This window comes from Camelus ferus, chromosome 8 (genome assembly GCF_009834535.1).
Source record: "Camelus ferus isolate YT-003-E chromosome 8, BCGSAC_Cfer_1.0, whole genome shotgun sequence".
In the NCBI taxonomy this organism is placed as follows: Eukaryota; Metazoa; Chordata; class Mammalia; order Artiodactyla; family Camelidae; genus Camelus; species Camelus ferus.
The window spans coordinates 16,530,646-16,554,933 of NC_045703.1; positions in this window are offsets into that span (position 1 = coordinate 16,530,646).

Consider the following 24,288-nt stretch of genomic DNA (forward strand, 5'->3'; position numbering starts at 1 on the left):
AAAACCTGGCTATTTTTCAATCTCTCGTACATTATTGTGCAAAAAAAGCTTCAGACTTCCATTTCAATTAAGACTGTAGCCCCTAAGCATTTTCCATATAAAAGTGCATTCCGTGACCTGCTACTGATCCCAGTCAAGACTGCATCCTCTTTTTTTATGTTTCTAGTTCTGTTTTGTTATGTATGTTTCTTTCTTTCTTTTTTTTTTTAATGTATACTCTTTCTCTCTTTTTTCGCTATATAGGTAATCATTGCAATGTATGAAAACAATAAAACAGTATATAATGAGAACGATGAAAACATCCCTAGTCCCTTTTCGTTATCTCCCCATCAATGTGTCAGCCACTGTCCTACCCAGAGGTAAGTAGGACCAGCAGTTTGATAAGCATCCTTATAGTCAATTTCTATGCATTTACATACACATAGCATATGTGTGCCTAACTATTTTCTTGGATAAATTGTGTAATATTATGTCATTCTGCAACTTTCTCTTTTCATTAAAATATGTGTCTTGGCACTCTTTTCATAGCATTACATATAGATTTCTCATATTTTGTAGGGATTGTAACAATTTATATCTCAGGGAATTTATAAGCTTATAAGCAGTAATGGTTCTGAAAGGGTTTGAAAATCCATTTGTTTTGAGCAATAACAGTCATCATCTGGTGGTGAGTAGGTTTAAGAAGCTATTGTTTGATTCATAACGATGGATATTTATTAGCTTAAAGTTGGTTAAAAATAGAGGCTGCTGTGTATATCCTATAAGATGGACATGTTATAGTTCATTTAACCTCTCACTTACTGATAGATTATTTAGGCTGTTAATAAATTTTCCACAGTTGTTAGCAATGCCTCAATGAGTATCTTCAAATAAATCTTCATGCTAATGTACGACTGTTTCTGAAGCTTTATTTCTATAGGAATGGTCAAACTTTGGGACATATATTTCTTTTTTAATGTCATAGTAAATAGTAGAATTGGATCAGAATTTTGAATCTATTTATACTACGGTTATAGAAAAACAGAAAGATGACATTTAGGTTTCAACCCAGTTAATACATTTAGCAACGGTATCTGACTATCATTTTATTAATAACAGATTACCTTGGTTTGTCCAGCAAACTGTAGTATCTTTTTCGTGGTAATCTAGGAAAATCTTAGAGCTACTTTACTTAAAGTGAAATTTAATTGAAATGAATTACATGAGACTAAGTCTGAAAACTTTAATGAATCATTTGGATATCTCCAGATATTTGCATGTTTGACAATAATATTTAAAGAAATCTTTGGTTAACTATTATTTTAGTGTTCATCTGTATCTTTGGTACAGTTTATCTGACAACATTTTTGTGAAAAAGGTATTCTGAACCTGTCAACAGAAACCAGTGGTGAAAGAAGATGAGTATAAATACCCAAACACCAAATATATTCCTCAACAATTTCAAACAAATGAAAAGGAGAGCATTCATCTAGTTTTTAAACAGCAAACTTCCCCCTGAGAATACAGTCTGTGTAGTCTAGATAATGTACTAACTGAATTCACATAAAGCTTACAGTCCTATTACTCTAACTGGATAAAGTCACAAAAGAGTCTAATTAGTTGCTCAGCAACCCAAGAAATTAATGGTTGAGCATGAAGATAAATTCTAATTGTCTGATGTAATTCTCACTTGTGTGTGCAGTGAATTGCATGAAAGGGCAGGAAACCCAGGCTTAGGGAACTCAAATCTCTTATAACGGGCAGTATACACATCATTTTCTCAGGAGGGAAATCTTCCCAGGCTGTAAGCAAACCTGTCTTTGCTCTAAGGGAAACACTATCTGTCTTTTCCAAGGCTATTTTCAATACGAACACTCTTAAAAAGATCATCTGAAACAAAGACAGTCATTGTACAGACGCCCGAGAGACCATGGAGAATTGTCTTGCAAGACAGTGTATCACGTATGTAAGATTGTGTCTTCATACACAAGATGCAGAAATGAATGCAACACATAAAACTCCTTTGTAATACATGTAAACATTTCATATACAGAGAAATGGTAATGAAGTTAAAGTTTGTTTTTTAGTATTATCAGACTATGTATTTATGCTTCCATTTTTTTAGATGCATGAGTTTATGTCATTGATGTAATAAATAAGGCTTTTAATGCTGCATGATAAAACTTTGCATTCTTTAACTTTTCTGTGCTTCATTCCATTAAATTTGATACCTATGCTTTTATGACTGTTTCTAAATTGTTCATAATAATTTTAGTATATAAGATGGCTTGATTATACACCATACTTTTTAATTCTATGTCTCTGTAATATTTTTCCATTTTTTAAAATTGTGGTAAAATAAATATGATACAAACTTTACTCTCTTCACCATTGTTAAGCATACACTTCTGTGGTATTAAGTACATTTTGTTGTGCAACCATCACCACCAACCATCTCCAGAGCTCTTTTCATCTTGCAAAACTGAAACTCTACCTATTAAACAGTACTTCTTAATGTAATAATCAAGTAAATACTAATAAGCAAAAATCTGCATCAGATGCTGTTCTACTCAGGATACTAATGAAAGTGATCCGGCTTGAATATAGAGTTAATATTTTGATTATTGCTGTTGTAAGCTAGGCTGAAGTTAAAGTCTAATATCCAGAAATGTAGGCCTAGAATTTATCAAACATCATAGAAAACTTCCCTCCTTTTGACAAGCAGGGTTATCCTTGGACTGTTGTGTGCACTATAATCCACAGCTCTCTGTAGGTTTATTCAGGCTGCTCTGGTTATACCTATGGTTTCCAAAGTAAATGTACACAATTATTTCAAGCTTCTGGAATTCTCCTTGCTGCTCAGTTTCTATGAATATACCTTCTATATTCAGCAACATGTATAGAAATTAATGGACCTGATTTTTCATTGGTGGGGCAGCGATCAACACGTTGGCATTGCTAACTAAATCCGATCCTGAAATCATGAGTTCTTTGGGAGGAAAACTATTCAGTTAAGACGAGATTTGTCCGAATTATATTGTCATAGTCTCTCCATTTCCAAATTTGTCTCCTGAACACCGTCCAAAGACCATTATCAGTCCTAAGAATCCCGAATGGGCTTGGCTAAAGCCTCATGCCTCAGGTATGCATTTCATTTATATTTATCTTAACCATCAATCTGTTAATTTGTATCAGGGTCTTAGTATCTCTTACCATATAAACGTTACTGTCAAAAGAACTTCTATAATGGGATATACAGAACTTCTCCGAATTTATTAAACTGTTACATTTTCTTTTATCTTTCTACTGATCTTGGAAGATTTCCATGGTTATTGTTCCCTAGAAGCACAGTGAGAGTGATCAAAACACACTCATTCCATACCCTTTCTTAACCCTCTTCTAAGGTTAGAACCAGTCATACTATCTCATCACTTATTTTATTTGCTTCCATTGCACTGTTTTCTGCCCTACTAAGCATTTAAATTAGTTTTAGCTTATTTTATGATAGAAAACATGTTTAGTAACCCAATTTTTGTTGTTGACAATTGCTAACCTGACATCTGCCTCTTTATATATTATATCAGAGATATTTTTTAGCTCTTCAGGCCTTTCTGTGTTTAAAGGTAATTAAAAACTTTCTTCTCCCAAAGTTCCTACAGGGAAACTATTTTGCTTAAGATTGTCTTCCCTACACTTTTCAGATAAGTTTGATTGCAGTATTTTTAACAGAAATTCCCTTAGTCTGTTACTCAAAATGACAGAACAGTTAGAAATTAAGTCAATCCTAAATTTGTTACTTAAACAATTGAATAAATCAGATCTCTTAATCTTTTCTAAATTAGGGTTGGGTTATTTAAACTTAAGCTGGATATTTGTTGAACTACTTGCTGCTTTTCTATTAGGTCTTGTGGAAATGCACCTTAAGATATCAGGTAATTTTTTATTCTGCCATAATACTATCATTATAAAACATTTTCTTTTTGTTATGGAAAGTTTCAAACAAGCTAAAGCATATAAAAGAATATTACAATAAATCTTCTATGTCACATCTTCAACAATTGTCACTAATGGACAAAGTTGTTGCAGTTTTATCCCTGCCCACTCAACCCCAGTGGATTATTTTGAAGCAAATTCCACACATAGCATCTTTCATCTTCAAATAGTTCACTAAATGTTAAAAAAAAAAAAAAAAGACCTTTGTAAAAGCACAATCATAATACCATTATACCATTTGGAAATACAAAGTAATTCCTTACAGTAATTAAAAATTTAGTTAATACAAAGCATTTCTTAATTGGCTACTTTTTCTTCCCCCAATTTGCTTTGTACCCTTGTGGCACTGTTTGACATAGTCCTCTGTTCCCTGTTCTGTAAAATGATAGTTAAATTTAGAGGTTTGATCAGATTCAGGTTTGATTTTTTAAAACATTTTATTTGTTTAGAATTATTTTATGGCTGTTATCATGTACTTCTATCAGGATGTACCTCGTGTCTGGCTGTCCTTTGTTTTATGACATTAGCAAACATTGATGATTACTGTCTAAATTAATTATTTCATTATAGATTTGCAAAGTGGGAATCTTCTAACTTTATTATGTATCCTTCCTTTTTTTTTCCCCTTAAGCTAGACTATGGCTGTAAAGAATCAACTATTAGTTTTGATTACCCCAAAGTTTTGTTCACAGAGGTGGATACATGCTTGACTTACTTCCCTTAGTGTGCCAGTTTTTAATAAAATTAATTAATTTCTAAGGATCCTTCTGAGACTACTAAATGTATTTTTAAAATATACTCCTGAACTCATTTGACTTGATTCAATGCACTGCAATTATTACTGTTTCTGAAATCTTTGCCCAGTAGAAGTCTCTTAAGTTGACCCTTGAGTACTTTGGGCATGGCCACAAAAGTGTAAATAGTTTTATTGCTTTCTATTATAAGATGTCCTAGATAGATCTTGTATAATTCCTCTGCCAGCTTGTGAGCACCTATTTCTTTATGGATCTTTGGTTTATTTTTAGGAAATAGGGAAAGACATTAGATATTATAGTCTTGGCACTAGGGTACTCATTATTGCCAGGATGATCTTTTTTTTTCTCCCCTAGTCCTTTTCTGTTAACAGAAGTAGAGAAAATGTACCTTATAAAAAATAGCATTTTTAAGGGTAGTTTCAGGTTTACAGCAAAATTGAGCAGAAAGTACAGAGAGTTTCTGTAGGCACCCCTGTGTGTACAGCCTTCCTCACTATCAACGTCTTCTAACAGAGGGGTACACTTGTTACAATCAAAGAAACTATATCGACACATCATCACCATCCAAAGGCCACAGTTTGTATTAGGTCACCCTTAATGTACATTCTATGGGTTTTGACAAATGTATGACATGTATCCATCATTATAGTATCATAGAGAATATGTCCACCATCCTAAAAATGCTCTATATTCTGCTTATTCATCCTTTCTTCCCCTTTAACCTCTGACAGTCTTTGATCCTTTCACTGTCTCCATAGTTTTGCCTTTTCTAGAATGTCATATTGTAATTTTATAGTATGTAGCTTTTTCAGATTGACTTCTCTCCCCCATATCTTTTCATGGCTTGATGAGCCCTCTTTTTCAGCGCTAAGTAATACTCCCTTGTCTGACTGTTCCACAGTTTATTTATCCATTCACCTACTGAAGGACATCTTAGTTGCATCCGAGTTTTGGCAATTATGAATAAAGATGTTATAAACATCTGCATGCAGGTTTTTATGTGAACATAAGTTTTCAACTCATTTGGATAAAGGAGCATGATTGTTGGATTCTATGTTAGGACCTATGTTTAGTTTTGTAAGAAACTGTCAAACTGTCCTCCAAAGTGATTGTACCATTTTGCATTCCCACCAGAAAGGAGAGTTTCTGTTGCTCCACATCCTTGCTAGCATTTGGTGTTGTCAGTGTTTTGGATTTTCACCACCTTTTCTTTTTCATTTAATAAAAAAAAATGCATATTAAGTTCCTACTGATATTTCCTATTGTAACTTGAAGAAAAAACTTTTGACTTAGGTTATTTATTTTATATGTGTATCTCATTCTCTTAAGCTGTAAACCTTGTTTTCTAGTGATACATGCATATTGTTTGCCTCAGCCATATGTATATATACATATATATCTATTACAAGATGTCATTTTGAGTACTATTTCTCCAGTTCTACAAAAACTATTAAATTAATGCTCATTCTCCTAAACATCTGCATTAACCACATACAAAAAATTCCCAAATAAATCACTAATCAGTGACCTTGGAATCAAGGACCCCAGGTCTTTGATGCCTCTCTGGTAGAGCATTAAACCTTGTTACCATCCTTGGTCATAATTCCAGAAGCCACAGTGACTTTGGGCAGCTGGGAATAAGGCAGTGTCATGTGAGCTCTTAAGACCCATGTAGTTAATAACTACAATGTTATCTTTGCTTAATGTGTGTGAAATTTCTATTTTATTAAATACCCTTTATGTTAAAAACCACTCCATATTCTTTTAAGTATTAGCTAGGTAGGTTTTATGTTTTCACTGTAAAACCTGTAAAGAGAATAAGTAATTTTACATGTAGCAAAGTACTAAGAGTGAGGTCTAAACCCTCCGCTCACGGCAAGGGGCTAGGAGTGCCTGGCTTGATCTTTATTAGGGAATTTTCAAGGAGCCATTCATGGATACAACCAGAATATTGCAATCTAAATGTTGGACAGAATGTGCTATATCTGAAAGCATGTATATTATGATGAGACAACAAGAATATTCCTGTGAACTTGAACTAAATTTATTCCTACAATTAATTATTAAGCCAGAGCTTCATTTTGCCATGTGGCATATACTGGAAATCAGAAACCTAGACAAGGTGTTCCATTCAGCCATCCCAGGTCCATATTATCTTTCTGTTAAATGATTTTCCTTTTTAAGGTGGTTTTGAATTAGCAGTTAGATAACCAAGAGATTGATTGCTGCTTAATCTTAGGGACTATCATTATAAAATTAGCAATCTGTCTCACTGCTTCACAATTGGGCATTCTGTTTTGCTTCCTGAGGAAGAACACAAAATCAAAAACGTGTTTAGTACTGTCTTGTCTTCCACAACCTATACTTCTGTTCACAATAGAGGATGACTGATTTGACATAACCTAACCCAATTTTGACTTTCTGGTAATTAAACATTTAGTCTGGAACAGAGTTTTCATTAGTATGAGTTCATTTTGCTTCACTCTTTCTCCATAGCCTGCAAATCAGCCTTTATAGGGGTTCTGTGACTATGGAAGGGAAACAGTAATATAAACACCAAATGAATAATTCTATTGTTTTATGATTTTTATTTAACATTACTTTCCAAAGTATACTGAAGAAATAGGTTTATGGATTTTTTTTTTTTTACAGGAAAATGGTTCTAACAGTTAGACTAATTAGATAGGTCTATTAAAATATTTTTAAATGTATTTTGGTGGTTCAAATAAGAGCTTTTTCCTCTCATGATAGCAAAATAGAAATATTAGTGTTTTCAATATTAAAAAGTAGCCACATTACAGGTTCAGTCTATGCAATGTGATGATGTTCATTTAAAATGTTCTTCTACTTAAGATATAATTTAAAATAAAATTAAAACTAATCATCCAGAGGTTATTACTAGAATAAATGAGGGTGGTACCCATGGGACAGAGGTGGAAGTAGTGAATATTTTATTTTAATAAGGGATCAAATGTCTGTATATTTTTCCAAAATGGAACTCCACTTTTAGAATTTAGGACAGTAACTACCAGAGGAGGGTCTTTCCAGCTGGCGCATTTCAGGTCATGTGATTTCAGCATCAATATGCACTACCTATTTTTGAAACTGATCAATCTTGGGAAAACCAAACTCATTTAAATAAATGTTCAGGTTTTCCAACTGCTTATTTTTGTTACATTATGTTTTAAAGGCATCTTTTGAAGACAATATCTACCGTTAAAGGAGTATTATTCCTGTCATGGGTTACATAATTGACTCTTAGAACTGAAAAAAAAAAAAAAAGACATTTTGTACTTGACTGTGACTAATCCTTTTTTAATAAAATTCTGCAACATCTAAATATTTAATTTTTAGAAGTAGCTCATCTTTTAATTTCTCCCTTATTAATACCATGGAGGACTTGAGGAAGAAGCATCTTATCAGTCTCTAGATTGTGGACACAAGTCAGAGTATAGTGGAAAATCATCATGATTCAGTGTTGAAGTGGAACGTAGAGCTAGGGCCACCTGAGAATGGGGTCAGATTGGGATCCTTTTAGAGCCAAGGAGTGGGATTTGCAGTGGGGGTAAAGATGAATGATTTCAGTTGAATACCTGAATTAGGTTAGGTAGGGCAGTGAGACACTTGGTGATACACAGGACCAGAGCTAGGCACTGATGACAAATTGACATTATAATGGAGTAATAGGTTCAGGCAAACAGAAATGGAGACAGGTGGTCACTGAGGACCTGTTCTCAGATACATCTCTGTGCCACTGAGAACTTGAATTTCCTTTGAACTGTACCAGACCCAAGGACACTACCTGTCATATTCAGAACAACACCCGCCAGCTGCAACCTTATAGTCTCAAGGTCCCCCTTTGTAACCATGCAACCATTTTGGACCTCAACCAATCCTAACTTAACAAGCACCCTTACTTCTTTCCAGTTCTGATTATAATTCTTGATAAACAACTTGTGTGACTAACTGTAATCTCGTGGTTTTTGCTTTTGCAAGTCTCCCCCATTTAGTACTTCAAACAGAATACAATTCAAGTTCTTCTTGAATCTGTATCTCCTGGGCTGCAGTCCTAACAAACCCCAAATAAACCCATTTTTCTTTTAATAGCTTCTTCATTTCTAAAATTTTGGTTAACAACCCTATGGTGGAAATATCCTATAAAACAGAAAGCAGTAAGTGATGGAAAGGAAAGCCAATAAATGATCTGTTAGAACAAGCTGTGGCTCATGTACCACCAACAGATAGACAATTATGGGGAATTCTTAGTCTCTGTGTCAGCAGTTTCTCAATGCTCCTAGCGTGTTTGTCATAGTATTGATTATTTCAAAATAGTGGGCTTAGAGATAACACATATCTTTTCTGAGAAATGACTGATATTTGATAGCAGAAAAATGCCATACAGTGTTTCTTATTTTATATGTGTATAAAATAAATAGTATTTAATTTATTCCACTCCCTTAAATTTTTTGTCATGCTTATGAATTTTTAAATTAAGTGTATCAGGAACTTTTATTTCCAATGCTTTGACACACTAGCTTCCCTACCCACCTTCCCTGAAAATCATCTACAAATACACCTATAGATACATTGCTGAGCCAGAAAAAATAAGTTAAGAGGAATTCTCAGACAGCAAAACTACAGTTCAGAGCATGAATCCAGAGAAGTCAGTGAGCAAGTCTCAAGTTCCTGGCTGACTTTGAGAAGTCTGTTTATCCCGGACTGGTTCCATGGCCTTTATTTTAATAGCTTAGGCAATCAAAAGGGGAAACAAAAGCAAAGCCTAGATCCTTTTCCATGCTTAAAGTCTAATAGGAGATCCTTCAGATGAGGCCAGACCAGGAAAGTTGCATCTTCTGTGAAAGAATGGATACGAAGTAAGTATTCTCTGCAAAGGTTCTGGATGGAAGGAGAAAAATAAAATCTCCCTGAGATAAACTAAGTAGATATTGACCCTTGAGAGGATTTGTGGTCAAACCCAAGTCCAATTGTATTGAAACTGAAAATCACCAAAAGACAAAAATCTCAGAAGTAGCCAGAGAGAAAAGGCATCTTAAATACAGGAAACAACATTTAGATACGCAGAATATTTTTTATCTCAATAGTGGTAGTCAGAAGACAGTGGAATAACATTTTCAAAGTGTGGCGCAAAAATAAATATTGATCTAGAATAATATAAATAATTTTTTCTATAAATAAGAAAGAAGGAGACAAAAAGACATTTTCAGAGAAATCCAAACTGACTGCTTTTAGCACTAACAATTTCTTATGGAAATCACTCTTACTAAAAGCACTAAAGCATTTACTCCAGAAGGCTAGAAAATGATACTGAAGAATGATGTGTGATTAAAGCAGGAAATATTAGCAGAATATTTGGTAAAAATGTATGAATCTCAACAAACACTATCTGTAAAACTAAAAAGCAATAAAGTATGATTTTTAGAGTAAGGAAAAAGGACTAAAATACTGGAAAACAATAGCCTGTAAGTCAATCTTGAGATATCAGAGTTCAATTGTATTGTTTGGGAAGATAAAAAATAATACCTTAATTTTTTTAAAGAGTTACATATGCATTTAACATTTTATAACAAACATTAAAAAATAACCTGCAAATTAGTAGAGAGAAAAAATGAAATAAATAAAAAATCTCAGTCAAGTGGAAAGGAGAGAAACAAGGAAGAAGGGTGTATGCATGTTGCATCACGTATAGTCAAATGTGACGACTCCTCTTCTTGCTGAGGATTATATTACCCACCGCCTTGATGTCAGGTTTCATCATGTAACTTGCCTTAGCCAACAGGATATCAGTGTAGAAACTTGTGGGCTGGGTTATAGTCTGGCATCACTCCTTTTCTTTTGCCGTGAGACTGGCAGAGGCTGCTTCCTGAGTCCTGGAGGGAAGGGAACATGGGGAGTCAGTGCCAACTGCAGTTGCTCTGTCAAGGGAATGAGAAGCAAATTTTTGTTGTGGTGAGCCCCTGATATTTTTTAGGTTAACTGTTACTTGAAGTATAACCTACCTACCCTTATTGAAGTGGGGAAATGATCTGTCTTGAAGTTTGGGGCTATTAGCTGTGTGACCTTGGGCAAGTTACTTCATCTTTCAGGGCCTTAATTTCTTTTTCTGTAAAAGAAAATGTTATACAGACAGGAAAATCTCTTGGAAATTTAAGGGGAAAAGGAGAATCAGACAACATAGTACCATTTGTGTTAGTAAAACCCTCAAAGTAATAACCATTTACATATGTACATATGTACAGCTGTACATATCAGTTTATAAATGCAAAGGAAAAAATTCAGAAGGATACATTAGGTGGGGAGGAAGGTAAGGAGGATTCAATTTTTACTCTATACACCAATTATGTAAACTTTTTATAATTGATTTTTACAGGTTCATGTAAAATTTCTATAATAAAATGGAGTAAAGTGAGCCATGGTGAAAAGAAATAATCCTTGAAATTAATGAATGAGAGAGAGAGATCTTCCAAAAGAGGGATTCAGACTTGAGACACAATCAATAATTGAGCCATTGAAGCTGAGATTCAGGTTTCCAGAATGGATGATATCTACTTTAGAAGTCCAAAGAAAACCTTTTTTGTGTGTCTGTATGTGACATCAACTGTATACGTACAAAAACATTTCATGTCCCATGAGTTTGTCAAGACATACACTCTAAACAGGAATTGATGCCACCATTTGTGTTGCTTCTGTAAATTTTGAGAAAGGGAGGCTGAGAGTGTCCAAGATAGAAATGTGATTATTTAGAGAGAGTTGACTGACATGCTGTCTTTGAGAAATATTGAAATAAAAATGCATACCCTATTCCACACAAAAAAGCCTTCAAATAACCATTGGAAAACATTTTGAATTTAGTACAAATACGGCAAAAGATCATCAGTGTAGTAGCTTTTTGCCAAACTATTGTAATTAATTCAATAAATGTTTAGTGAGTACCCACTATATGTCAGAATCATTCTGAGAGTATAGAAATTATTAGTATCTGGTACCTGCTCTTAAGGAGCTTATAGTCTAAGAATAAAAAACACTCACATAGTCAAATCATTGAAATTACAATAATTCGGTTTATGCTCAACTTAAAAAAGTTAGCTGGTTCTCAAAATGAAAATATAAAGGTCATCTAAGGAAAACCTGTCATATAGTTACGGCACAAGATTTAAATTTCAGTCTATGTCATTGCAACACTTTTCAATATCTACATATAGCAGAGATCATCAGGCTTTCAGAAAGAGCAAAATAGAATGGGAAGGTTGTTGTAATTTTTAAAATAATTATTTCCATGAATGAATTTATGCACTTTAAACTGACCACAGAAAACAACAAAGAACAAAAGTGTATCGCTCCTTTTTGATATGACTGCTTTTTAACTATTTTCATAGCCCACGTAAATTAAATGCTCCCCCTAAGTGTTGTGCACCTCCAGGATTGTACTGACCAGGGTGAAGAATTGAATGGTTACTTTACGACAGTTTTTCATATTTTTTTAAACCATATTTTTAATTTAGGAGAAATAGTCATACTGTGTTGATCTGTTTATTTCCTAGTAAGTCATTCCTTCCCAAAGCTTTTCAGTCTTACTCTGAGGAAGAATTTTTATGAAAGTGATGGAAAAATATGTTCCAATGAACTTACATTTCAAATACTTTTCTAAAATAAACACTGGTCAAAGCTTTTGTTAAATTATACCAAATTGGGTAGTCTTCTAGGTCTTGAATATTGAGTTTTTCTGGTGCTTTGTAGGTGTAGAGAGAGGAAAACAGTTATCTGGGTTGTACACACACACAAAAAGATAATATGGTGTTAGGAAAATTGCTGTGGACTAAGAACAGAAACTAAGTAAGAGACTCTGAGGGACAAAAGTCCCAGTCAGATGGATTATGTAGAGATGTGGACAGGGCTAAAGGAATCTATACAAATGTTGGTACAGCAATACTGTGAGAAACCATTATCATACTAGGCTTGAAGAGGCAAAAAGTGTTACTGGAACTTTGTTAGGATGAGCGCCATGGAGTATGATGGACTCCATCAGAAGCTGAGGCCACAGAAGGCTATAGCTGCTGGGAAACCACAGTACTGAAGCAGTGAGTTGCTGAGGGAAAAGTGCTCCTTCTCCAGCCTCTGCTTTCCTGGCCATGCCTCCCACTGTCTGAACCTTACTAGAAGCCAGAGAGGAAAAGGTGCTCAGGTGGTACAGTCTGTTGAGTTCATCCTCTTGGGTCACAGAGAACTAAAGAGAGATGTGGAGAATAAATGTTGCAGGAGAGGTTCATACAGAACACCAGAAGGACTACTGGCACCTATTACTCATGACTGGTTCAAGTTCCAAGTGAGAGTGTCTACGCTGAAGTTCTCTGTAAACCATAATACCTCTAGCAAAGTCACGTGTGATTCTAATACATTTTACCAGCCTATAAACCCCTCCACAATCATCAAAGACCAGCTGGATGGACTGTCCCTTTAGTTCTCCAAAACACTAAGCATCACACACTTTCCCACTTCCTTTCTTCTTCAAGGAGGCTCTTGAGATTTATACTGAACACATTTTAACAGGATAAAAATATTGAGCGTGGGAAGGGAACAGCTTACACTATGATTTGTCCTGGCAATCACATCCCTATCACTGCCTAGGAATGACCCTAATAGATCTAACCACAAACTATCTATCATCAGCTATATTGTATTTTCATCCTCTGATGCTTCGGAAAATACGTTCACAATGAAATAACCCCATGATATGTTATTTATTATCATTTTAGATCTGCTGTGAGTCTTACTCAGCTTATAAATAAAGGTTTGTTTTATAAAAGCAAGTGGAGTGATAGCATGGGAGGAAAAAATTACTGCTACAGAAAAGCTTTTAATGTCAGAATTTTCTCATGCTGAGTCCTTTCACATTCATTGTTTTTTTGTCAGATATGTCATGACAAACCTGCTGGACATTGCCTGGGCCCTAATTAGCTTCCAGTTACCATCACAGCCATTTCCAGGGCTGTCTCATGAGCACCTTTGAGAACCAGTGCATAATAACACATTGATTTTTGTATGGATAATAAGTCAATAACACTATTATATTCTATGTTGGCAAATAATGACAGCTAAGTTTTAATTTAAATTTCCAAGTTTGATTTTGTATGACCAAATTGGATGCAAAAGATAAAATTACTTTAGAGTGAATCTTTTCCATTTCCATTTTTCAACTTCTTCTCTTCTCCACAGCTGCATCCATGATCTTAAGTCCTGGGCCATGATCTGTGACCTAAATGGGCTCCCTCGTTTCCCCTCCAGATTCCTAGAATCTCGATTTGGATGCAGCATTCATATTGTGACACTTACTATGCTTGAGGCTGCAAGTACAAGCTCTGAAATTAATAGTGGCTTAAGCAATTAGTATCTCAAATAATAAGCAGTCCAGGGAGAAGGTGGTTCCAGGGCTGGTTCAGTAACTCAGGGAAGTCATCAGGGACCCATGTGTTTTCCATTTTTCCACTCTGCTATCTGTGTGGGTGATAGCTTTCCTCTTTCTCACAGATGGAAACAGCAGCTCTGAGACAAGGAAAGAAAAATTCCTTTATTTCTCTATTTATCAGGGAGAAAACCTTATTCTATAAGCTTCCAGTAGATTTTTCCTTACATCCCATTGGCTAAAACCGGATCATATGACCACTCTTAATTTAATCATCGCAAAGGTGTTTGGGTCTTCATGACTGGCTAAGATGAATCACCATTTTCCCAGGACTAGAGTTAGCCCCACCTTCCCTGAGCACAAGGCTCTAGATTTCTGGACAAAACTGAAAAAATCATTGCGGAAGGTCCCTGTTGTCTAGGCAAACAAAGTGATCTGCCAGACACGTGTACTTTTGTGATGCTTGTTGTACTGTTTAAGCCATTCAGACCACGATATTTTGCCCTTGTCTTACTTTTTTTTTTTTTTTTTTTTTTTTGTACAGCATCTGAAATTGTCAACTGCCTATTTAAAAGCTTGTCACATTTTATTAGTTCAGGTGTAAATTTAGCTAGAGGGTAGGCATGCCGCACTTTTTTCCGTAGCTAATCCATGCTCTGTAACCACAACCACGCATACTCAAAGCACATTTGCTTATCATTTCTACCAACCTGAAAAATCTCCTAGTCCTTTATCCACTATTATTTTGGTATAATCTCTCACCAAATAAAAACTCTGAAATTGTCTACTTTTTCCACTACTTTTGAATCCTATCCAAAACAGAGCATAGTTTAAGCAATGTTTAACACTATGCTATATTTAAACAAACATGTATTTTTACACATATGTCTATTCATACTTCTATATTTTGTAAGATGGAGATCTGGGTTTATCTGTTTTTATCATTAGCACTTCAGAGAGAGGTTCAATCCCTTTGCCTCTTTATAATGTAGAATGATCAGCAGTCACTGGCCCATAGTTGACTTTTAACCAAGAAGCATAACTCTGGGTGCTGGTTCCAACCCAAACAAGCTGGGTAGGGGGAGGGTATAGCTCAGTGGTAGAGCACGTGTTTAGCATGCTCGAGGTCCTGGGTTCAATCCCCAGTACCTCCATTAAAAAAAAAATAGAGATGAGAAGGTATTCTTTTTCCAAAAATAGCTTTATACACTAAAATGTGAATTTAATCATGTTAATTCTATCATAGTATTGTAAAACTAAAGAAGTTTATTTCCTGGAATCATTTGTTCTATATTACGGTTTAAAGAACCATCTTCTATAGTTGTTCTTCTCTATCTACCCAGTCATGACATAGTAGAAAGCAAAGTGAGGTTTTGTCATTATTTCCTGATTTTCTCATTTGTACAATTATATTTGATTAGATTATCCCTAAGAGTCCTTCAGTTAAAATTTCTCTAAATCTGTGCTATGAAACACACGTGCTCTACATATCATAAGTAGTAAGAAATGAGATATGTCAATGTAAGTTTCAATTATCAACATTGTGGTGAACTATGTATTTCTAAATAATCAATCATGCAGTTCCTAGACAACTCTTTGAAAAATAAAAAATTCTAGAAGGGAATATTCAAAATATTTCAGCTTTTTCAGTCTGTTCGTACATATTAAACCACGAGGGGGCAGTAGTAGAGAAATTTCTCCATTTCCTGACAAAAAAAAAACAAACTCACTATGTTTAGAAAACTATCACCAAGTAGGTATTGTTTTTTTCCTCTTTCAGTTTCACATGTATGTTCTCACCTTGATAGAACAAGAGACACAGCATCTTTTGTTTGTTTGTATCTAAAAAAAGAGAAAAAATCTTTTAAATTTTGGTAACTTTTCAAGAGTGCAAAACTTAGAATATCTCAATACAACAGATATATAGAAAATGTATAAGCATATGTTCATGAAGTTACTGAAGACCTAAACTCAAAAATTCAAATTCCCTGGACTTCCCATATCTATGTTTAACCAGCGGTAGTTCAACAGCTTAGCGCTTCTTTGCTGTTTCCAAATATACTAACTTTATAATATATTCAGCAACACATTCAATTAGTACTTAAACTGTATTGGAATAGTGATTTCATAGTATAGACATAATATTTATTACTGAATATAAATTATATTTCATAGAATAAAGTAGCAAAATATTTATCCTTTCAAAGTATTTATAACTGTATTCTAGCTGAGCCCAAGGAGCAAAAAAATAACCAAACAGTATTATGTTCTCTTAACAAGGACAACAGAGAGTCTTTTGAAAATGTGAACGGTCCCTGAGAATTATAAAATCAAAAAGCTAAAACTCTGAGATATAAATCAGCTATAGAATTTATCCTAAAGTTTATGTTACATAAATTGAAGGGAAAAAAATCAGAGCACATTGATATTATTAAGAATCACATGTGATCTAAATTTGGGAAATCTAGTATTCCTGAATGCTCATTGGAATTTCTCTCAAATAATAATCACCAAAGTTGCAATTAAATCAAAACTCGTTTCTTCTTCCATCAGAGGCAAATGCTCCGCCTATGTCAGAGACCCGTCTCTCAGCTCCCTGTTTCCCCAAATGACCGATTAGGTCCTGGATTTATGATTATCTTATACATCTTAATGTGGGCAAACATTCTCACTTTCTTTTGTGCCCTGCTCTGGCCTCAGAACGTTCACCTTGGGCTGCGGGAGCTGCCCTGCTGAATCTGGTAAACGTGGTTACCTGGGGTCTCTCGGGCTGCCAGGAGCTTGGTGCAGCCTGCGCATGCCTCGGGACTTCTGCCGATAGTGCTTACCTGGCCACTGCGGTGGCTGCTAGCGTGTGGTGCCACAGACAGACAGGGGGATTCTCTAATCCAGATGCACCTGCATTGCATTCCCCCAACCACTCTATCCACCACGGACTCACTAATTTCTCTCCACGCCAAGTTTAATGTGAAATGTAGTCCTTGACTCTCTTTCACAAGATATTCAAGTATGCTAAATATATTGTTTCAGTTATCTGTTTTTTCATCTATATGTGTGGCTAGTGAGGAGGTACAATATACACGACAAAAAAAAAATCCACATTATTTGCCAATTTATGACCACAGAAGTCTGAGGAACAAATTTGGGAATAGCTCCTAGGAGCCCAGGGACCCCTTATGTCCTAGGGGTGTGAGATCAGGGATGGAGGAATACACAGTTGAATCCAGCCATATTTATTGAAATTTGTTCACTAAGCAGAATTTTTAGATGCCACGTATTAGCTTAAGGAATGAGGAATGGCTGTAACAGCTGACGTGTTTGCTTGTTTGAAACCTGGACTTGTTGATGGTCTACACTGAAAAAAGTCAAAAGGTCAGACTCCCTTGCCATACTGAATAGGAAAACATCTAAAGACAGAGTCTTTGGGATGCGAGAGTTAATTTATTATGCAAGATCTGCTTGTCCTCCCCTAAATAGATCCTCCAGGAAGAGTACGTTCTCTTCCCGAGAATCTCTGAGAAATGCAGGCATGAGGGGCGCCCTAGCGTCCTGAAGAAGAGCTCCATGGTAGATATTCTGTGTAGGCTAGAAGGACTGAGGGTGGACTCCCTGAATTCAGTGGAGATGGTGGCATTCCAGGGTCACAAGAGCCAAGTCCCCTCATCAAATTGTGAAACACAGTGTGGATGTGGTAACTGTAATGCAGAAAGGATCTAAAGCGTAATCAGAGTGATCAGATTCGTGGGCAGAAATCTGAGCAGTGCCTCTGGGTCTTCACTTTGCCCTGAAGGAAAGATAGCCAGAGTTATAAACATACAATAATTTATGATCAGTGGTTAATGGTGTGGTCCCTGGCCACCTGCCCTCTCTTCCCTGCTAGCTTTCTTCCATCCTATTCCTCTCAGCTTCTCCTTTCCCCCACCCACTTCTCTTTGCTCCCTCTACCCTAACTCCTTTCCTTTTGGTAAAACCTCAGGCTCTAGAGTCTTGCCTCTACCATTGTCAAAATACCCTCTCAAACATTGCATATCTATCTCTGTACATGGCAATAATATCTGCTAACTAAGAAATACTCATTTCTCCACTTTAGAGGCATATGCAAACGACAAGGGAGCAGTAGTTTTAATGTCCTACCCACACCTCCTTTTCTGGAAGGTGGAAGCATTCAGCCGCAGTGTGACCTTGTAGGCTCTGAGCTAGACAATGACAACAAATGGCAGGTTTGTTTGTCCATCTTGCTCTGTTTAAGATGAAGTTTTTTCTCCAGTGTCTGTGTGTTGAGGTCTCCAAGACCACTCTCAGATGCGATGATTCACTAAAAGGGCTTAACAGGAATTGGAAGCTGTTCTACTCAGGGTTATACCTTGTTCCAGTGAAAGGATACAGATTAGAAGCAACAAAGAGACAAGGCTCATGGGGAGAAGTCCAGAAGAAACAAGGCACAGCTTTCAGGTATCCTGTCTCAGTGGATTTGTGCAGGATGCACTTGGTTCTCCCAGCAGTCACCTGTGACGAGTGCAAAATGGTGCCAACCAGGGAGGCTCGCCTGAGCCTTGGGTCCAGGGTTTTTATTGGAGCTCACGCAGCACCTATGTGATTGACCTCAGCTACCTAAGCTCCGGTCCCCAGTGAAAAAACAGGTGCTCACTAGACCATAAACTAACAGAGAGTTAACATACACTAACTGGTCAGATCTGTACAGTGTGGCCCCAGGCTGCAGGCATACAAACATATTTATTAGGCAGAATAGTCTAAGAGCTCAGAGCTCAGTTCTCAGGAGTTGGCCAAGGGCTAGTCTTGAAAACAGGTCTTTCCTGGAAATATTGGGATTCTAGAAACTCAAGCCTGCTGAGTGAGCACTTTCCTGCCCACCATGGGTGTACAGACTGGGGCTGCCAACTTGAAGGTGTTCCTTTCATCAAGAAAGGCCAAGAGGGGAGGAACAGCATTCGGCAGGCGTTACAGGGTGGGAATCAAGAGCTCTAGCTTTGATGTGACAGCTGGGCTGTGCCCCTTTTTTATCTTTGATTGTGGAGATGTTACTTCTCTATTGTTACTTTAATGGAGCTAATTGGAATATCTACTGCAAAGATTTATTGTGAGGATTAAATGACCTAATTTACATAAAATATTCACCGCAATAAGTGCTCAATAAATCTTCGCAAGTGCCAAAACAGACATGGACACCAACTACCAACAGCGCAGCTCCTTACCCTCCCAAAGGCTCTGCCCTTTCTGCAACAGGGACAACCGAGCAACAGCTCAATGCTGTCTGGAGACTGAGTAGGACAAACTAATAGGCATAGAAAAGCCTGCTGTGCTAACGGTTGTTGTGTTTGTAAGCACAGGAGTTTTTCAAAGTCCAGTTTCACAGGTTGGGTTCCCTGGGAAGCAGACTTAAGGGGACATCACCAAGGGGGGGTGGTTTATGAGAGACTGTTCTGAGCAGCACCTATGGAAGCAAAGGGTAGGAAAAGAAGGGAAAGGAAAGGAAGGGGAGGGGAGGGGAGAGGGAGGGGATTGGAGAAAGCCAGTAGGTACAGGGAGAAGTTCAGGTGTAAGTCAGTCTCAAGGAAATGCTCAGCTGACACTACTGGCAGCTTTGAGCTGAGATAACCTTACAGATTTGTCCCAAGTTGGGGAAAAGCTGGCCAGGACTTTGTACCTCCGTGCCAATCTGATAACTGAATTTTGCCCGCCCTGGGAAGAGACACAGCTTTGGATGAGGCAGGGGTCTCCTGCAGAGACCATGATTACAGTTGACTAGCAGCTCAGGGCAGGCTGGCTTCATGGGCAGGCAATGTTTGCAGACTCAGAGGGCCCCGTGCCCAGCAGGGCCCAATGCTTGGTTTAACTTTCTACTGCCACCACCTTGAAATTCTTGATAGCATTTGAGCAAGAGGTCCCACATTTTCTTTTTACACTGGGCCCCACGAAGGATGTAGCTGGTCCTGGGTCGGGGCTCTCTGTCGGCCGTGCTTTCAGTAGCTGGGGTCATAAGTTTTTACTAAAGGAGAATTTGGGTGGTGTATCATATGACTTCTAATACACAAATGAAGAGGACCACGTCTTATGAAAAACTGAGTAATTTAAAGTAAACAGATTAAACTCCTTAGAAAAGTTTCAATTTCTTTCCTTTAAATTGAATTGTGTTCCATTCCCTGGCTTTCTGAAATACAAGATCTGATATTTTAAGTTATTATACATTTATTTGATTTACTTAGAATTTAAATAAACAATGACAGCAGCAACAACAACAAAAAGGAATTTCATGTATCCTGAGGTCTCTGTTAGAGACTGTGGCCTCATGCCAGTCCATTGATTGGCTTAAGGTCAGCACAGTGAGAAAGCAGACACTGGAGGAAAGAAGCAGGCATTTGGTTTTTTTCTGGGTAGCTAACTTGCTGGGAATTATTTTACATTGCTCAATATGGGAGGAGTACATAAAAAAAAAAAAAAAAACCACCAAACCTCAAAACAAACAAACAAACAAACAAACAAACAAACAAAAACCATTTTTTCTTCTTCTTTCTTTATCAGCTTAGGACACTTTTCAAAGACTCTCAGCTTTAAACTGAGTTTGACTTCTGATTTTTCTTCTGTTTTTCTCTGAGCATTTTTCTGAAAAGTGCTGTAGAGTTAAGTTATTAACTATAGTCATCAGGAGAAAAACAAATAGGATAAAACGAGGTCTCCTAAATATCTTTGCAGTAAATATATATTCTGTAACTTGATGTGTGGAGAATTTACCAATAGGGACATTTTGAACAAATCCATATTACTATTGAATTCTGTTTGCCAATTGTTAAACATCTTGTTTTGAGAAAGGACCATGACATGGATGTCTGTAATAATAAACTGCCAGTCTTCATTCAGGCTAAATCCTTTATTCAGTATCTTCTACAGACAAGTCTAATCATTTTGAATTGAGACAAATTGCTGTTTATTTTAATACTAATCACAACAGGAATATGATAATATTGGTTACTTTTTAAATGATGAATTTCATATTAAAATATCATCAAGATTTTGAAATATACATAGGGTAGTAGATGACTTTCTGGGATGGCTCAAAAATTGGACCAAAGATTGTTTTATGGATTAAATATCATTACTCTCAGAAAAGACTGCTTGACCATAAGAGCCTGTGGACAATCTGCTCTCTGATGTCAGGGAGAACAAAGGAAGCAGTAGGGCAAGCAATGGCGTTGGCGTATAATTAGGAATGAAAAATAAAACACAACTCAGTGTCAAGGACCCAGAAAGAAGGCAATATAGTGTGATGACTGAAAGTACAGACCCTGGAGTCAGGCTGCCTGGGCTCAAATTCCAGCTTCACCACATTGTAATGTTGGCGATGTAATTGCAACTTCTCCCCAACCGTGTCTTAATTTCCTTATGTACAAACAATGATGGTATTTGCATCATGGGTTATTAGGATTATTAAATAGCTTAATATGCATAAAGTACTGAGAAATCACCTGGTATATATACGTTGTATGGATTTTTTAGTTTGTTGAGATATAATTGCAAATAGAATAGCCGTGTATTTAGTATACAATGTGATGATTTGTTACATGTAGACATTGTCAAACAATTCTTACCATTGAGTTCATTAACACATCCATCTCCTCTCATATTTACCTTCCTTCCTTCCCTCCCTCCCTCCCTTCCTTCCTTCCTTCTTCCTCTATTGCTTTCTTTTTTTTTTCTTTTATTTATTTTTTTATTGGTGAGAACACTTAAGTTCTACTCTCTTAGCAAATTTCAATACAGCAATATAGACTATACAGACTATAGTTGCCATATTTATATAAGATCGCCAGACCTTATTTATCTTTTACCTGACTCTTGTGCCCTTTTATCAGCCTGCCCCTCTTTTCCCCACCTCCCAGGCTCTTGCAATCACCAGTCTACGTTTCTACTCTCTAATTCTCTGAGTTCAACTTTTTTGTTTGTTTGGTTTTTATTCCACATATAAGTGATGGAATGCAGTATTTGTCTTTCTCTGTCTGGCTTATTTCACTTAGCCCTTCAATTCATACAAGTTTTCACAAGTTGCAGGATTTCCTTATTTTTTAAGGCTGAATAACATTCCATCGCATATAGATACCACATTTTCTTTACTCAGTCATCTCTTTGATGAACGCTGAGGTTGTTTCTATGTTTTGGCTATTGTGAATAAAGTTGCAATGAACATGAGAGGTATCTCTTCAAAATAATGATTTGGTTTCCTTTGGATACATACCCAAAGTGGAATTGCTGGATCATATGGTAATTCTACTTTTAATTTCTTGAGGAATCTCCATACTGTTTTTCACAGTGGCTGTACCAGTTGACATTGCCAACATTGTTGGATTCCTTTATTCCTCTGCCTTCCAACTCACCATTTGTTCTGTGTAGGACTTCCAGTACTATTTTGAATAAAAGTGACCAAAGTAGACAACCTTGTCTTGTTCTAGAAAAGCTTTCAGCTTTTTATTATTGAATATGATGTTAGCTGTGAGTTTGTCATATATGGCCTTTATTGTGTTGAGGTACATTCCTTCTGTATGCAATATGTGAAAGTTTTCATCATAAAAGAATCGTGAATTTTGTCAAGTAATTTTTCTGCATTAATTGAGATGATCATGTGATTTTTATCCTTTATTTGTTAACATGGCATATCACATTAATAGATTTGCATATATTGAACCATCCTTGCATTTCAGGAATATATCCCACTTGATCATGGTGTATAATGCTTTTAATATGCTTTTGAATTCAATTCACTAAAATTTTGTTGAGGACTTTTGTGCTCATGCTTATTAGGGTTGTTTGCTTGTAATTTTCTTCCTGGTTGTGTTCTTGTCTAACTTTGGTATTGGGGTGATGCTGGCCTCATAAATGTTCCCTTCTCTTTCACTTTTTGGAAGACTTTGAGAAGGAATTGTATTAATTCTTCTCTAAATGTTTGGTAGAATTTGCCAGCAAAGCCATCTGGTACAGGACTTTTCTTTGTTGGGAGGTTTTTGTTTACTGATTCGAAGTCTTTACTAATTGTTGTTCAGATTTTCTGTTTCTTCATAATTTAGTCTTGGTAGGTTGTATGATTCTGGGAACTTATCTACTTCTGGGTTATCTAATTTGTTGGTGTGTAATTATTCACAGTAGTTTCTTATAATCCTTAGTATTTCTTGGTTAACTGTTGTAATGCCTCTTCTCATTTCTGATTTTATTTATTTGGGTCCTCTCTCTTTTTTTCTTACTTAGTCTAGCTAAAGGTTTAACTGATTTTCTTAATTGCATGATGTGTAGGAGTTGCTCAGCTAGTTTCTGGATTTCTCTCAGAAGGAATTGTTTGTGTGTTGCTGTACATTTGTTGCGTCTGTGGGAGGAGGACATTCAGAAGCCTCCTATGTCACCATTTTCGTTCCTGTGTTGATGTTTTTCTATTTTTAAAAGGAGGAAAATGTTTACTAATATGCCAGGAACTTTACACACCTTGACTCATTTAATTCTTTCATTTTTATTTTGCAAATGAAGAAACTAAGGCTCAGATAGATTAAATAATTTGTTCATAGTCAAGCAAGTTGTTAGTGACAAAATAAGACACAGCCCAGGAAGGATTATTTCACCTGCTTGCACCAAGCTCTTCAGTGACACTCCCTGTGGAGGGGAGGATTTCAGTGAGATTAAGTAATACAAATTCCATTACAGTCATCTTTAGAGGGTATACATAAATTATATTCAAGTTGTGTCTATAGATTTAACTTGTTGAGGTAAGTCTACACACATAGATGTCTTCATTTATGTAGATTAGTTTGAGATAAGTATCAAGTGGGCTTCTTTTTCAGGGCTGCCTGCCTGAAAATAAGGAGCTAGGGCAGGAGGTTGCTGTCACTGAGTGGCAATGAAATCTGCCTCAGGTAACCTCCTTGGGTCTGCTGGCTACTATGTTTCTGAGGACTAGAGGGAGACTTAAGGGAGTTTGGCCAAACTAATGCTGGCTGCTGACTATTCTCTGCTAACTAAGGAATGTCACTTGTCACCCAGTTCTACAAGAAATGATTCATTAGCCACTGCAGTTGCTAACCTACAGTACACTATAAAAGGAATTCAAGGAGCAAGAGAGGGCACTCTGTGCTTTGGGAAAATAGGTGA